The 18416-nt window shown below is 43.5% G+C and overlaps 1 protein-coding gene across 1 annotated transcript in view; it reads left to right on the forward strand.

Annotated features, from left to right (window-relative positions):
- Window positions 1-3928: 3928 nt before the first annotated feature.
- The window catches only part of FHDC1 (FH2 domain containing 1), an 85053-nt gene continuing 70565 nt past the window's right edge, over window positions 3929-18416 (forward strand). Inside the window, exon 1 of the mRNA XM_082243156.1 lies at window positions 3929-4041. The gene's annotated coding sequence lies outside the window, so the exon portion shown is untranslated. The remainder of the gene's footprint in view (window positions 4042-18416) is intronic.

Consider the following 18416-nt stretch of genomic DNA (forward strand, 5'->3'; position numbering starts at 1 on the left):
GCCGGAGATTCAGGTTTTTAAAATACCTGTTTACCAACGATCTTCTGTATTTTCCTCCTGCAGCAGCTGCAAGTCAGCTTCTCCTCTCCCACCTGCCAGCATTCAGCTGCTGCAGGGGGAATATCCAGGGGAGCAGTTTCAGTAAATGCCTCCCCCACTGCCCCTCCTGTCCATATCTTTTTCTGCTGCTCGGACTCCCTGTGTGCTTTCCTTTTTTCTAAAGCCCCCAAATAGGGCTCCAAAAATGTTTTAAAAAATATTGTATAAAAAGAAAAAAATTGTAAAAAAGAATATAAAAAAAAAAAATAATAAAGCGACCAACTCCCACTGCGCTACTGACTGACAGTGTGCACTGCTCTACTGGCACCACCCTCTGCTCTACTGACTGACATTGTCCACTTTTAGACTAACTTTATATTTTTACAGTGACATTTGTTTTATTCGTTTTTCTTACTATTTAGTTGTGCCATGTTAGTTAATTTCTTTAAAAAAAAAAAAAAAGTTGAACCCCTGTGATCTTTAATGTCTTTCATTTTGTTCAAGTGGATCTCCACCCGTTCACACTACTGCGTACTCAACACCACATGTGATTCGCACAGGAATGGCACCGCATTGCTGTGCACATCAAATGCGTATCTGTGCGGTGCAATTTGAGCCATACATTTTATATGGTTTAAATCGCATTGCATTTGCACCAAAATGGTGCAGTACCCTTTTTTCCCTGCAGCTGAATCACATTTCATGGGTGTTTACATCCATGCGATGCGATTCTGGCAGTCTCATTGCATTTTTGCAATCTGTTTCGAGGTGTCTTTAATCTAACATTGACACCCCAGCAGATTGCATGGAGGTCGTGCAATTGCCAAGCAGTGCAATGTGGGGAAATGCAGTGAATCTTGTGGTCAACAGTACAGGTACACTATATTACCAAAAGTATTGGGACACCTGCCTTTACACACACATGAACTTTAATGACATCCTAGTCTTAGTCTGTAGGGTTCAATATTGAGTTGGCCCACCCTTTGCAGCTATAACAGCTTCAGCTCTTCTGGGAAGGCCGTCCACAAGGTTTAGGAGTGTGTCTATGGGAATGTTTGACTATCATAGGTGTGCACAGCCTATTGCATTAGGGTGTGCACCCCAAAGCTCAAACATATTTGTGTGTGTGTGTGCATGTGTGTATATATACTGACTGTCAGCAGAGCAATGGACGGTGTCAGTAGGGCAGAGATTGGTGTCAGTAGTTTTTATTGTTTTTATTATTTTTTTACAATTTTGTTTTTGGAGCCCCATTAGGGGCCTTAGGTAAAATATCAGGGGTCTAAATAGGGGGAATCTGCACCACTCAGGGTGATTAGGGTGTGCCCAGGCACACCCTGTGCGCACGCCTATGTTGACTATTCTTCCAGAATTGTATTTGTGAGGTCAGGCACTGATGTTGGACGTGAAGGCCTGCCTCGCAGTCTCCGCTCTTATTCATCCCAATGCCGGTTTACGTCAGGACTGTGCAGGCCAGTCAAGTTCCTCCACCCCAAACTGGCTAATCCATGTCTTTATGGACCTTGCTTTGTGCATTGGTCCAAATCATTTGGTGGAGGGGGGATTATGGTGTGGGATTGTTTTTAGGGGTTGGGTTTGGCCCCTTAGTTCCAGTGAACGCAACTCTATAACTAAAGGCAAAAAATGTTAGTTTTGAATAGAATGGAGAGGGATTAAAACACCTTTTCTGTTCTTATTGCTGTCTGTGCCCCCTGTTAAAGTGGAGCTCCAGACTCCTAAGCAATTTTTTGATAAAAGCACCCCTGTGATTCCCAGTACTTGTACTATATTATTTGGATATTAGCATAACTGTCCTCATACTTGTTACTTGTAAATCTGTAATCTCTTACTTGATCTGGGAATCAGGCAGTGGCCATCAAGGATGTGGGCATCTGAAGCCCGCTCCTGTGTATTTCTGGGATTCGGTGCAGCTGGTTACCCAGCATACACCTCCCAAACGCGCCCAAAACAGCACCTTGCTCCTGCACTCAGAACCAGAGACCCCGACCACTCCTTCCACGGAACTCGCACTTGGCATCCCAAATGGCTAAGGCCTTGCTGCCCTATAAGAACACGGTAGTCTGAAGGTACTGCAAACAAAAAGACAAAAAGAGGGCGCACCGCCTAGCGCATTATCCTCAATACAGGCTTTATTAGTAGAAAGTAAAAAGTGACTTCTCACAAACAATGGTATAAACCAGCATATCAAATACAATCATCAGGAGCAGTCCACTGTCCTTGACGAATGACGGCTGATGCGTTTCGAGGCTTGGCCTCTTCCTCAGACCTCCCGAACTCACACCTGCGCAGTGAAGCCACTGAGCGTCTCTCTCTCTCTCTCTTCCCGACAGGTTGCCATAGCAATAGCAACATCAGCAGAAGGTCCCGACCCGTTGCTATAGCAACCTGTCAATAATGACATCCCGGTCCTCCCATGTGCGTCATTTCCGTTCTGGAAATGACATGAGATTTTGTCACTAGGCGACTCGCAAGGACTTCTGGGATACATGACGCAGTTATCCCAGGGGCCCTTGCAAATCGCCTAGTGACGTAATCGTCTAGGCGGCCGCAGCTGGAGGTGCTGCAGAAAAAAAGTGATAAAAAGGTATTTACAAAGAAAAAAAAATGTATTGCCATTTATTAAAGCATTCAGGATGGGCAGGACAGTAAATGGACTTTCAAAAAACGGGTGGAACTCCGCTTTAAAGAGATTTACCCTCTCTATTTGTCCTGTTTACCATTATTATTGAAAGTGAAGTAAAAGAAGGTTGTCCCCAGAAAAGTAATAGCGGGAAAATCTTCCAATGGGGACACGTGTTCTGGTTCTAGTGACCTGGTGGTCTATAAGAAATTCCCTTAATTTGCAGGGATTTCCTCTCACTTCCTGTTTGGCTATGAGACAGGAAGTGAGAGGAAATCTCCACAATGGGACACATGGCAAAAAAATAAAAAATCTGACAGGGATTATAACCCTTCTTTGCTCTATCCAAAATGAAAAAAAAAGTTTTTCCCATAGTTCTACTTTAAGGCGTCTGCTTACGAAGACATTTTGGACAATGTCATGGTCCCAGCTTTGTGGGAACAGTTTGGGGATGGCCCCTTCCTGTTCCATCATGACTGCGCACCAGTGCCCAAAGCAAGGTCCATAAAGACATGGATGAGTGAGTTTGGGGTGGAGGAACTTGACCTGCACAGAGTCCTGCCCTGAACCCGATAGAACACTTTTGGGATGAATTAGAGCGGAGACTGCGAGCCAGGCCTTCTCATCCACATCAGTGCCTGACCTCACAAATGCAATTGTGGAAGAATGGTCTAACATTCCCATAGACACACTCCTAAACCTTGTGGACAGCTTTCCCAGAAGAGTTGAAGCTGTTATAACTGCAAAGGGTGGGCCAACTCAATATTGAACCCTACGGACTAAGACTGGGATGCCATTAAAGTTCATGTGCGTGTAAAGACAGCCAGGTGTCCCAATACTTTTGGTAATATAGTGCAGCTTTAGAAAAATGATTGCTTTATTAACATTTTGTGCTTATAAATCCCTTTGTCCTCTAATTGCGCATTGTAAACTCTTCTGCATAGACAAGCCGACTATAGAGTCCCATGTGCAAACTTCTCCACAGAAACCACTGGGAAGGTAAGTCAGGATCACACAGCAAACATACAGCGGGGCTTCCCAAAGGCTGCTACACAGGTACTGATAGGGGGAAGGACACCTCGCCGGCCACGCCTACCGAAGAGCTGGGTACCGGACTGACAACGCCTCCTCTCCTCACCTCTATGTACCTGGCCGGCCCTGCCTCCTCTGCTCTCTGCGCATGTGCGGGCTTCGGCTCGCTCAATGTTGGTGTTCACATGCTATACAGTGGCAGTGTGCAAGCATTGGTAGAGGAGCGGCTCCCTGGAGACGGACGGAGGCTTGGGTTGCTCTGTCCGGGGATTGACTGCGCTCATCCGGAGGACGTGGATGCTGTGCACGGGAATGACGAGTGTCAGCAGGTGAGCGAGCTGTCATTGGTGATGAGCGGGGTCACTGCACCTGAGCCCCGGGGGGAGAGGAGTGATGGAGAGCTCCTCTGACCCCCCCCGATCTCTATACATTACTCTGACCCCCCCCAAAAAACTCTGAACATTACTCGGATCCCCCCCCCAAAAAAAATCTCTATAAATTAATCGGATCTTCCCCCCCCCAAGCTCTATACATTACTCTGACCCCCCCCCCCCATATCTATGCATTTCTCTGACCCCCCCCCCCCCCATCACTGTGCACTACTCTGACCCCCCCCATCTCTGCAATACACTTGTCTTCCCCTGTATCTCCATGCATTATTCTGATCCCCCCCCCCCCCCCATCTCCATGCATTACTCTGATCTCTTCCCCCCCCCCCCATCTCCATGCATTACTCTGAACTCTCCCCCCCCCCCCCATCTCCATGTGTTACTCTGATTCCCCCCCCCCCATTCTCCATGTGTTACTCTGATCCCCCCCCCCCCATCTCCATGCATTACTGTGATCCCCCCCCCCCATCTCCATGCATTACTCTGATCTCCCCCCCCCCCCCCCATCTCCATGCATTACTCTGATCTCCCCCCCCCCCCCCCATTCTCCATGTGTTACTCTGATTCCCCCCCCCCCATCTTCAATGCGTTACTCTGATTCTCCCCCCCCCCATCTTCAATGCGTTACTCTGATCTCCCCCCCCCCCCATCTCCATGCATTACTCTGATGATTCCCCCCCCCCCCATCTCCATGCATTACTCTGATGATTCCCCCCCCCCCCATCTCCATGCATTACTCTGATCCTTCCATGGTATGGTATGAATTGTTTGTAGGAGAGGAAGGATTGTTGGGAGATGTCACTGATCAGACTGGGCTGTGTGTAGTGCAGATCAGCCGGTGGTTGAGCTGTCAGTGATTGATCGGAGATGCTGATTGTCCCGGATTCATGCTTCCCATCCATCCTGTGCCCTCTCCCAGCCTTCCTTGGAGGGGGAGGGAGGCCGGGCGATCATCAATGGGAAGACGGCAAAAGACTTCTAATAAGGATCACTGGAAAGGGGGTGACATCACCCCACATCCATCACTCTGCCCAGACCACCTTCATCAGGACAGCATGGGGGGGACTGGCAATATGACACCAATCACCTCAAATAGAACTAAAGGAAAAACTTTTTTTTTCTAAGTTTTGGATGGAGTAGAGCAGGATTGGATCCCTGGTGTTAGTTTTTATTGCTGTCTGAGCTCCTGTTTAGTGAGATTCTCCCTCTCTATTTACCATTATCACTGACAGCAAAAGAAAATTCAGAATTTCAGCTTGTTACCAGAACAGGAATAGAGAGGACGCTTGTTCTGGTGACAACTAGGGCTCTCAGCTCACTACCGGTTTTGGCTATGGGGCACAGCACCAACCAGTGGGTTGAGGAAGAAAAAAAAAAAAAAAGGAAGATGGAATGGTCACTTCTTAACGATCAGGAAGAAATCTACTAAAATACGAAAAAAAAAACTTTGGGGACCAATACAGGAAAATGTAAGAGATCTCCAAAAATGTCCAGAGAGGGAGAATGCCACATAGGAGATAAGAGGTGTAGTAGTCTCTACTCCAGAGATGATGTTTAGAATTGGATCTCTGCTCACATCTGGAAGGTTGCAGCTAGTGGTCAATAAACCTGTAAGGCCCTCTTTACACCATGGATAAAATGTACGTCCCATGGTCACTCATACCTGAATAGGGTTTAAATCTAAAAATCTCTAGGCTGCCCTTTCTCTCTAAAAATGCAGAATTTCTGGCTGTCTCCCAGATCAAGGGGCTCCAATACTGCCTGACTTGCATGCCTAAAACATGTATACAGATTCAGTAGTCTGTTTGCTGCATGCTTGTATTGTAGTAGAGGTCTGCCAAGCAGCTAGAATTTTCAGAAGACCAGCATTGGCAGCTTGTATTGTTTCTCCCCTCATAAGTTTTCTTTAAAGTATATATTGCTTCCAAATGTTGTCCCTTGTCATTTGGAATGCAGGTCTGTTATAGCCTATAATTTATTACAGGTATTTGTGGAACCCAGACAATCTAGGCAGCACTTTTACATGCTGTGCATTCACATCAGTCCGTGCCATCAAGGAGCTTACAATCTAAGGTCCCTACATCTCATGCACACATACTAGGGCCAATTTAGACAGGAGCCAGTTGACCTACCAGCATGTCTGGTGTGTGGGAGGAAACTGAATACCTAGTGAAAACCCAAGCAGTTAGTGTCCTGACCAGGATTTGAACTGAGAACCCCAGTGCTGCAAGGCAGAAACGCTCACCACTAAAGCTGGCAACACACCTGAGCAAATTTCAGATAGTTCTTGATGAACTGGCAAAAATGCAAGCCATGGTGGACCCTGTTGATGTCCTCCTGCCTAACGTCCTTTAAAGTAGCCAGCAAAAAATGGCCAAACAGCCTCCATCCAATCAGATGCGTCCGCTGCGTGGGTGTTCTGACAGCCTTGGGAACCAGCTGTCAGAATACAATAGCCAATAATACAATCATCACATGCCTGACGAAGGGGTCCTGTGCGGCTCCGAAACGTTACACTATTTTTTGATGTGATCGTAATTTGAATAAAAGTTTTGGACTGCTTTTGCAAGATCCTTGGTGTGCTGGCGAATATGTATTTACTTGTAACTAATCCAGTTGCCAACTGGTGATCGCTTCAGCACTCAAAATACACGAGCCTACAAACGCTGTTGCGATAGGAATATGAACTATACGATATATATATATAATACAATAGCCCACACTGCAGAATCATCTGTTCAGTGTATGTCCAGCTTTACTGTGCTGCCCATAGTTATCCACACGTGTCCAGGGGATGTTCAGAATTTGAGCATCGCGGCCGATGTCAGATGGGCGACTCTGCCGCAAATGCCTAAATCTCTAGTGGCAAGAGGCAGATTTGCTAATGGGTTTCTTGTTTGCCCTTATAGAAAGGCTCCCTCTTTATCTAGGCAGTGAGATGTTGATAGCGATCGAGGTTCAACAGAGTTCCCTCCAGCAACAGAGCAGCATCTATGCACAGAGGAGCGATTCCATAGGGATGGACAGGCGATCTCTTTGGCGATCCTGCCGCTGGCGTTCGTCTCTAGTGTCAGAATCATCCATCTGACATCAGCCATATGTGTTCAGTTGCCTTGTACAATTTTTCTTTATATTTACCTTAAAGTATGTAGATGCAATAGAAAGTTGTTTAGTTTTAACCTATTAAATGTTTTTTGGTAAATCTAAAAGAAACTTGTACAAGAAAATGTAACATGTATGGCCAGCCTTACTGTTCAACCATTATTCTTTTATAAAGGAGGTGTGCAGTGCAATTTAATTTCTAGTTGTCTGTCGTAATGAATGTGTTGTGTGAGTACTTAGGTCTGCTTGGTATGGATTGCGCTTCACACCGTCTTATTAAATGAGGCGGTGCAATGGATTCCATATGACCGTCACTTATAATAAGAGTACACTGCCGAAATAAGTATTAGTTACATACGGCGTGACTTCACTGCTCTTCCTTCCCGTATCACATTGCCCAGACAGATGGAGTTACCTCTTCGGGGGTTAACATTACTAGGCAAATGTGCTTTGAAACGCGCGTCCCGGCTGCGCTAATAAAACAGGCTAAGTTTAGCCTTTACACAGGGATTATTTCATTGCAGGATACTGGCATTGTGTGTATGTGGCCGTATGAGAAAAATAAATAAAAAGTAAAGCCGCTGGCAACTATCTATCCATCTAGGTCTTTAAAGCGAAATTCTTGCATCAGGAATGCAGTGTTTTTCTTCCCTGCCTATTGTTTATAGTTGGGTATAGATATAACGCAGGCACATGGTGGTATCTGTGTACACTCACAGTGAGGGGGCTTTTCTGTAAGGTATGTGTTATTTTCATCCGCGTTGTCATTGTTTGTTTTCAGGGAAAGCCTCTGACACGCACATTGGCCTTCACACACAAGGCTGTTAGCCCAGCTGTTTTACATGGGGCTTGGCGTCTCACCTGTTTGCCACCTTTTCCTGCTGCAAGGGTATGCAAAATAGCAGTTAAAGGAACCCAGTTAAGGGACAATCATTGAGGCTGCCGTTTCTTACTTTTCCTGAAAATGCTTGTTGCCTGGCTGTCTAACACGCTTGCTTTATTCTCACCCTGAGCAAGTATGCAGATCAAGTCGTCTTAATCTTTTCCGATGTTTCTGGTCTGCATACTTGTTTCAGGTCAGGCAGTGTAACAGCCAGGCAGCTAGCAATTTTGGAAGTAGAGGAGTAATTGCAGTCATTGTATTTTTCTAATTACAGTATTACATTAAAGGATTGTTCACATGGGTGGTCAAAAGCAGACAGTTGAGCCATGGATTGACTTCCCAGGTCAGGGGTCTCCAAACTTTCTAAACAAAGGGCCAGTATACTGTCCTTCAGACTTTGTGGGGGCCAGACTGAGGCCAGTGGGAGTAAACAATGCACCATCATTGTTGTCAGTGGTAGGAATAGCGCCTCAGCGTTGGTGTTAGTGGGAAAAATTGTGCCCCATTGTTGGTGTCATTAGGAGGAATTGTGCCCCTTCATTTGTGTCAGCGGTAGGACATATGCCCAACTGGTGGTGTTAGTGGAAAGGGTAGTGCCCCATCGTTGGTGTTATGCCTCGTACACACACAACGATTATCGGCCGACCGGCTGTCTTTTGTCCAGTGTTGTTGTGTTGGTTGAAATGTGCCTAGACTGCACACGAATTTTCTCGGCCAGCAAAAACCAACTTCAGAAGTGATGTCATGTTCTGGTTTACTTTCCGTGTGTTTTTTCTTCTCTGAGCATGCCCAGTCTTGCTCATCAGATTTTTGTCTGCCGAAATCTGTACTGACTGACGGAAAATCGGCCGATCGGACGTTGGCCGAAATTTCACGGCCAACTATCGATGCGTGTGTACGAGGCATTAGTGGGAAGAATTGTTCCTCATTTTTGGTGTCATTGGGAGGAATTGCACCCCTTCATTGGTGTCATTGGAAGGTCACATGGCTAGTTGTTGGGTGTCAGTGGATAGAATAGTGCTCCAAGGGCCAGATAAAAGCAAACAAAGGGCCACATTCGGCCCCTAGGCCACAGTTTGGAGACCAGCTGGCCAAGTAAACAAAACAAAGGCATACAGCTTCTCAGAGGTTTACATACGCTGCAGTTCTCTGCTTTGTGGTTGCAGCAACAAATATGACATGTTAAATTAGGAGGGCGGTTCTGTATGTGACCCATTAAAATGAATGGAGTTAAAATAGGCAGTGAGGAGGTGACATTTCAACTCCCCAGCACCTGTCAGACGCTTCTGAAAAGCACAGATTGTTTTTTCGCAGGTACGGCAGGGGGCTGCAACACATTTTAACTTCAGTATGTCTAACTGCACAGCACAACTGTACAGCACACTTTTAGCCTTCAGCAAGCTTCAGAAGCTTTTTTGACAATAATAGCACTGCTATGACTTCATACTTACTGCTGCAAGGTAGGTAACTTTCAGTTTTCCCAGAGCTCAACTTTAAGAATTCCTATTGAACTGTGCCATAGTTTCCATAGTGGTGCCTTAGGCCGCCTCAAGCAGGTCATATTCGAAGTATTCCTCTGTGATAACCCTGGATAATTATTAACCTTGACACTTAAATAAGTTCACCTGTACTTGATTAAAGGGCTCGTCCACTTCAGATCAACTCATAAATCCTTTCTCTTCCTATAGCAAACACAAGGATGACTAGTTGACAGTTTGATAGTGGGAGCTAGATGAGGTTTATCTTCCTTGAATGCATTGTAGAAGGAGCTAACCACTGAGCCACAAAGTATCTTTAGTATAAAGCTTTCATTGCTGTAGCAGGTGAGGTGGGCTGAGTAGTGCTTGGTGCAACAAAAAAAAAAGTATGCAACAGATGCTTATTTCTCCATTTTGTATCCTTTCAAAGTCCCTGCAAGTACAGAAGAATACCTGCATCTGCTGATGTTCACTCTGTTCCTATATATCTTTTGTTGGGAGGGTCACAACACTAACCCTGGAACTCATAAAGAGTAGACCCTCTTTAGAATTGTTGTGCCACTGAACGACAAATGTTCGTGCTTGTGACCGATTCATGGCAATGGGTGCATGAATCTGTCGTAGGAGGCATGATGGGAGTCAAGATGTCCATAATAGAGGCTCAGTAACGTTGACTCGGCATTGCCTCCTGCCAGGGTGGGCTGAGCCTGGTGGAGAAGCTGAGAAACTGGTTTCTAGTCAGCTGATTGACAATGGAGAGATTCCAACACTCCTAGGCTAGTGCAATAGTGGGGGTTGTGTCTGCCCCCTGCCGTCTACTGTCATTCAAAAGGAAGGCCGACCTGATGGGGAGCCTAAGACAAGCCCTTATTCAGCTGCTGGTTAGAATCCCATCATTGACCAAGTAATGGCGTTATTTGGGAATGACGTCAGCAAACCCTTGCCCCTTTACTGACATTAATCTGTTGGATGCGTCAGTTTTACTTCTGAAATTATTTCCCCTTCTGTGAGATAGCCTTATGCCCCATACACACGTGCAGATTATCTGCAGACTTACCAAAACCATATAATATGAGGTCAAACCTAAACGCTTTCAATTTGTATGCAATCCGGCAGGCCCTTGCACTACATAGAAAAGGTAAGTCTGCAGACAAAAGTCTGCAGATAATCTGCACGTGTGTACGGGGCATTAGTAAAACATTTTGTTCAATATTTGGCATTAGCAGACCTAATTCTGCTTGAGTTTCATTACGTGAGTTGCCTTTCTTACTACCAATGTAATATATTGAACAGTACGCAATTGTGTCAATGTTTACAGGTGTTTTTTACAAAATTAAAAAAAAAAAACTTGGCTTTGGCCTGCAGGACGCCATGTTTTAATACAATATAGATATTTTCTATACTTGCATAACTGCTAAAAGTTTTCACTAAGTTTCTTAATGAAGAACACAACATCCGATAAAGGTGCCCAGGAGGGTTTCTAGCTATAACATGCCACCATTGCTTACTCTCCAGGTAATGCTGCTTGTACTTTTCTAAGGACAAACACTCTTATGTAACCCACGCTTATTTAACACTTTAGTGTTTGGTTATAAAAGGGCAGGGAGATAATAAAATGTGCTGAAATATCAGAACCCCTCAGGCGAAAACTTTAATATATGTGGCTTTATTTTATTAGCGTCTACTCGCTTTCCCAGTGTATTTCTTTCATTTCCTCTTATGAAGGAGATTGTGCCATTGTTCTCTTCTCAGGATTCCATGTGTAATCTCAAGGCTTTAAAGATTTAGCTTTGTTTTCAATTCATGGTGAAGTGTCGTCTTGATGGTTTTTCCATTGTTTGTTCTCCAGTCTACACCCTAACTCTGCACTTGTTTCTTATCTGTAGGAAGGATGTTATAATTGGCTTTTAGGACCTGAATGAGCGTTTTCACTATTCCTTTTTTTTTTTTTTTTTTTACCTGAACAATTGATTATTTTCAGCACGTACCTGCAATTCCTAGAGGCTATACCCCAACTCTTTAAATGGAATTGAGGAAACTTGAGTGGATTTGCATCTGTTTTCTTTCTTCATTTTTGCTCAGTCTATTATCATTTTTGGAGGTCTTTTAAGGTAGCCATACAAAGTCCATTTAAAGATACAGCAGATTTGAGCATTGTTTATGATGGTTTGGCTTTGTAAAGTCAATACTGAAGTGACAAATGAGCATTCGTAGCAGGAACTAACATTTGCATGAATTGTCCAGTAAATGGAAAGTAATAATCCTTTCCATTTTATGGAAAAAGGGAACAAACTTTAACCCAGCAGTGTGACGCATTGTACCAGTGGCTAACTCGGGGATAAAATCAAGACTGGTCCCTGTGATGTACAGTTTCAACAAAGTTAGCTATCTATCATAGGTCCATAGGTCTATCATATATACACATAGAGTATGCATCACAAACTGAGATAGGCATTTCACTTTAACCATCAATTTCAGGATTACATCCATTACAACTCTAGTTCTGACTTATTTTATGAGGCAAAGAAGAGTATGCAAAATGCCTTTAACTTTAACAACCAATCATCTTTCATGCTCCTAATTTAATAGTAGTAATAATTTGAAAGTGGAGTGCATGCTATGGGTTAAGTGCAGCTAATTCAGAAAGGACCGGCTGAATCAATGTATGGGCAGGCTGGTTGTATACAAGTTGATCTATCAGGTTTTTCCTGAATGATCAGCGCTGCTGACTTTAGCCGATAGCACTAATCATTGTATTCTGATGGCGGGGAAGGCTCCCCACTGTCAGAACACGATAGCACAGCAGTAGGGATTTCCCATGAAAATTGAATGTGTGGATTTTGGTTTTCTTTGTTCCAACCAGTGTGCTGTATGAAAAAATTGGATGGCCAGCCTTATTTTTATACTAGGTAATAGATTTTGGGTGTATTCAGGAAAAAATGGATTGTGCTTACAAAACTTCCACCGCATTGTCTCTGTTAAACCTATGCAAACTGTCTTTTGTAAGTAAAATTTTCTCTTCAAATGAATCGCATACAATATTCTTCCTGAATGCACCTTAACACCCACATACATGCAGGTGCCTTTTGCTTTTCCTAATTGATACCCTTGGGCGTAAGTAAGCCTTTGAAATTTACAGGTACAATTTTTATTCAAAGTTGAATTGATCCAGGTTGTACCAATGTAAATAAACATATTGCGTACCTGTGGGACCTATGTGGAAGCGGAGATTCGATTTAGTAGTTATTGCTGCCAAGTGGCTGCCCTTCTGCACAATGGACACAGGGAGTCGCTTACTTGGCATGGCCGCCATTCTCCCATCACCTGGGTTCACTGTGCAAAAGGGCAGCAACTTGGCACAGGAGGTCCACTTCACAGTGGTCCCTCAGGTATGGAATGTCAGTGTAGTATGTATACTTATGTTGGACCAATGTAACTGCGATAAAAACCCTACCTGGAGTTAGGCCTAAGTGGTTTCTCATTTAAAAAGCAAATTGTCCAAGCCATTATTGCACTACTAGTCTTATTTTAGACCAGTTATTAAGAATTTCTCTGAACTTGGTGTGGGATACCAGTCAAAGGGACGTCCCCAGCAAATTTTCTGTAAAGAGACCTTCAGTAAAATGACTGAGACATCATCCAAACCATTGTGACTACCACTGTGAAGGTCTGCAGCCCAGAACTGTTCTTAACTAGCCATCCAGAAATACCCTATGGTCTCCATGGATTCTGTTCTGTATCATACCAATCTGATATTCTAAAATATAAGGTTCTAAACACTGCTCGAAGCTACTTCTAAATATGTGATGCGATGATATGCATAAACAAGCAAATGCTTGGGTAAGGTGGTTTCTGAATTTGCTTCTTGCCAAAATGTTCATGTACTTATTATGCAGGCGTGCTGTAAACTGAAATTGCAATGCTGAAACATATTCTATGAATATGGGACAGTACAAAGTAGCAAATACTGAAATAAATGAGACTGGCACACACCAATCATATGTTTAAATGGTCATATTATGGCTGCTGTGTTTATTTATTTTATTTTTTTTAAGGGGTAACCCAACGTTGCCACACATCAACTAACCAAAAACCAGCTTTCAGATCTCAATCACCATGTTCCCCCAGACTTATTCTGGAAGACGTACCCCCCACTAAATAGCACAGTGACAATACATTTAAATAAATAAAAGGGGGGGGGGGCGGGAGCGCGGTCAAGTCCTTTTCAGGTGGCTGGCGGGTGCAGCAGAATCCAGCTTTATATAGGCAGGCAGAGGGCATGAAAAACAAAACTGCCAATTTTGTTCAATATTGGCCTGGTGCTAGGGGAGATTTCACCAATGATAACCTGCTGAGTGGTCCAGGTAGGTGGGCAGATCCTGACATCTTGCCCTAGCCAGCTCTGTGAAGTTTAGCTGACAGCAGGCTTCAACCCGCTGTCTCCTAAAAACGGGTCACAGGAGTGCAGAACTACCTGCACTTCTGTGGTCCACAGGACAAGTACAGCCTAATGAGCTTTGACTGTACATCTGCTTTAAATATATAAATTAACTGAATTAATTTTGTGATGCATGTGTCTATAGATGTGCTAATTCTGATAATGCTGCATTAACAGTTTTACCAATAAACTGGTGTGAACCGTGTCAAATTATGATGTAGCATTTGTACAATGTTAGTGAAAACTTTTTATTAGTAATCTCCTGACTGTTTGCAATGCAATGAATAACAAATTTGTGAGCCTGAATATTAATTCATGTAATAACTGCTTCTGCCAACACATGTGGTCATTGCACAGTGCTTCAATTGCCCCCAGCCAGCTTTGGGAGTCATTGCCAGATCCATCTGATTATGTCATTCACCTGTAAGAACACGTTTTTGGCACCCACTCTCAAGCTTGAATCCTTACAGGCAGCCTAAATTTTACAGTAATCGGTTGGGACATTCAGTTCTACTGATACGCTTAGAATTTCAAGATATTAAGAGTTCCGGGGAGAAATGGGAAACATCTAAATGAACATTTAGTGAACCCTTTCCTCTGGATTGCACAAAACTGCTATCATGAGCAAGGATACTTTGGTTGTTAAGCATTGGGATTCAGTAATGACTCTATGAGAAGTAACTGAGTAAATATGCGAAGTATCAACATGCATATGCACCCTTTGCTAAGTGACAGATTACTCTGTCTTGCTTGGTGAAACCCACTTCAAGCAGAACAAATAGCAGAAACCCCCCTTGGAAGCACTATTGACCTGTTACAACTGGTAAGATACTTTGGAATTTTTATTTATTCCCTGGATGGTCTTAGTTCCTTAAAGAACATGACTGAAGTCTGTAATATTGCCTTACATAAGTCGGTAGATAGTTACCTGGCTTTTAGGATTTGTCTGTCTCTGGTAAGCATAAAGTCAACTTGTTGGCCATGTAAAAAGTAAAAGTCCCACATAGGAGCACACCCAACACAATGTGCTGTTAAGTTTGTTTGCTAATGCCAATCTCATATCAAATGAAGAGTTTACTAAAGTTAAGAATTTCGACAGAATTAAAAAATTCGGAAGTGATGTCGTGTTATGTATTTGTATTGTATTTTCGAAGGGCAACTGTACTGATTACATGAAAATGGTACGATCTGGTATCGTACAAGAAAAGTTTTTGTGCTTGTCCCATCAGATATTGGATGAACTGTCATGATCATCTCTCAAAAGCTGGGTAATAACAATCAAATTATCCTATGATGTCAAAGCTGTATTTTTCGTCTGGTTTTCTGAATCATGTGTATGGGCCATAAGCAGCCTCTCTTTAGTGCTCCTCTGATCTCTTTTCACATAGTGTCTAAAGCTCACCATATATTCCTAGATTTCTTCAATTCAACCCGTAAGATGACCAAGAGAAAATCCGTAGATTCTTCCATCCAAGCTACACAATCCATGGCAGCTTGAATAGCCAATTAGTAACTGCATCTGAATGGATGCAGTCACTGTCTGGCCAACTCTTATTTACCCTACACCGAGTTTTAAATTAAGTTTTACCTAGTCACATCATGGTGCCGACAGGGCCACCCAAAGCTTGATTTTTGGGCGACTCAGCATTCCTTAACTTGTCTTTACATCTTAGCCCAAGAATCTGCCATCTCATGTCCAATGAGATCATCTTTATTGGCTGCTGATGCATGCTCATTGGCTAAGGGAGAAACTGACAGCACTAGAGTTTAACATGCCTAACAACAAAAATACCTTTGTTTATTTAGATTTTTTTTTTTATTAAAGTAATTTTATCATAAAAACTGGGGCCTATTGCAGAAAACAAAATCTGTCTCTTAACGTTCTCTCCCTACGAGAGTCTTCCTTTTATTTAAAACCGAAAAAAAAAATCCTCTAGGAGTCCGTGTAAAGTTCATGATGCCATTTGACTGCATATCTGGGAATCTAGCCATGGAGGTTATTGATCATGCAGTATTCAATAGACAAGCCTAGGATCCCACAGTGGACAAAAGAAAGCTTTTATGGCACCACATCCACCCATTTCCACTCTCAGCCAGACTCTTTGAATTCTCTCCTTTTATTGTACTCTGGTGACCCATAGGCAATGCTAATTATGTATCATTTCATTTGTATGTCTGTTTTGATAAGAAGGAAGGTCTTTTTCTAAGGAAAGGATTGCACTTTATAGTAGGAGAAACGTCACCTGTTTGCTTATCCAAAGTGTTTGTAGCTTTGTACAAAAAACAGGTGAATTGTTTTTTTTTTTTTTTTTCTGGTGGTGATTATTCCATCATTAGGCAAATAGAGATACCCATCAGCAATTAAGGCGTTTAAAAGACAATGGACAGACCATCGGGTTTTAACAGGATACAAGTAATCAAGGCTGTTACTAGGAGGGTGATAATATCTGTTTAAAGAAGCCATAAACTTTGATGGGTTGTTTGTTTATGGATCGTTGCTGGCTTACTTTATTATCTGGGTTTCCATGCCGAAATCTCCGTTGCTCAAGCTGGCCTTCGAATATGCTCAGTGGGTGGCCCTATCGGCCATCTCCTGCCTTACATCCCTTATTCAAAAAATGTAAGATTGGCAGGAGATTGTTGGCTAGACATCCCTACAGATGCAGCCCCTGTTTAGTATAACAACCAGTGTGGACAGTTGTCAAAATATGATGGGTACAGTGGATGAGGGGGAATGTGTGTGTGTGTGTGTGTGTGTGTGTGTGTGTATGTATGTATATATATATATATATATATATATATATATATATATATATATATATATATATATAGATATACACGCACACTATAATTTATATATATATATATATATATATATATATATATTAGTGTGTGGCATCAAGTCAATTAAACTCCTGGGATATTGTTTTGGTCAGTTAGAGTAGCAGAGGGGGTTGTTAATCAGTTTCAGGTGCTTTGGTGTTAAATTAACAGGTGCATTCGATGGGCAACAATGAGATGACCTCCAAAACAGAATGGTTTATTTGTGAAGGCCACTGTTATTTTCTTCCCTACTCATCTTTTCTGGCTGTTTTTCACTAGTTTTGCATTTGGCTAGGGTCAGTGTCACTACTGGTAGCATGAGGCAATACCTGGACCCTATAGAGGTAGCACAGGCAGTCCAACTCTTCCAGAATGGCACATCAATACGTGCCATTGCTGGAAGGTTTGCTGAGTCTCCCAGCACAGTCTCAAGAGCATGGAGGATATTCCAGGAGACAGGCAGTCAATCTAGGAGAGCTGGACAGGGCTGTAGAAGGTCCTTAACCCATTAGCAGGACTGCTATCTGCTCCTTCGTGCAAGGAGGAACAGGATGAGCACTGCCAGAGCCCTACAAAATGAGCCCCAGCAGGCCACTGGTGTGAATGTCTCTAACCAAACAATCAGAAATAGACTTCATTAGGGTGACCTGAGAGCCTGATTTCCTTTAGTGGGCCCTGTTCTCACTGCCCGGCACTGTGGAGCTTGATTGGCATTTGCCATTAAACACCAGAATTGGCAGGTCTGCCACTGGCGCCCTTTGCTTTTCACAGATGAGAGCAGGTTTACCCTGAGCACATGTGACAGACGTAAAAGGGTCTGGAGTAGCCATCGAGAACGTTATGCTGCTTGTAACATCATTCAGCCTGACCAGTTTGGTGGTGGGTCAGTGATGGTCTGGGGAGGCATATCCATGGAGGGAAGCACAGACTTCTATAAGCTAGACAATGGCACCCTGACTGCCATTGGGTATTGGGATGAACTCCTTGGACCCTTTATCCGACCCTACGATGGTGCAGTGGGTCCTGGGTTCCTCCTGGTGCACAACAATGCTCGGCCTCATGTGGCGAGAGAATGCAGCCAGTTCCTGGAGGATGAAGGAATTTATACCAATAAATGGCCCCCACGCTCGTCTGACCTAAATCCAATAGAACACCTCTGGGACATTGTTTCGGTCCATGAGAGGCCGCCAGGTTGCACCTCAGTCCGCTCAGGAGCTCAGCAATGCCCTGGTCCAGATCTGGGAGGAAGTACCCCAGGACACCATCCGTTGTCTCAATAGGAGCATGTCCTGAAGTTGTCAGGCATGCAGAGAAGCACGTGGGGCCATATAAACTACTGAGTACCATTTTGAGTTGTAATGTAATTTCAGCAAAATGGACTAGTCTGCTGCATCATTTTTTCACTTAGATTTTTGGGGTTTCTTTGAATTTAGCCCTCTGTAGGTTGATAATTTTCATTTCCATCACACGATATATATACATACATACATACATAATGCAGTGAATGTAATACTGTAAAGGAGAGGCTGCAGACATGTATCCGTAGATGGTAGTGCCTACAGATATGCTAAACGAGAAGGTCAAGGACAAA

This window comes from Pelophylax lessonae (assembly GCF_965119305.1).
Source record: "Pelophylax lessonae genome assembly, chromosome: 1".
Taxonomy (NCBI): Eukaryota; Metazoa; Chordata; class Amphibia; order Anura; family Ranidae; genus Pelophylax; species Pelophylax lessonae.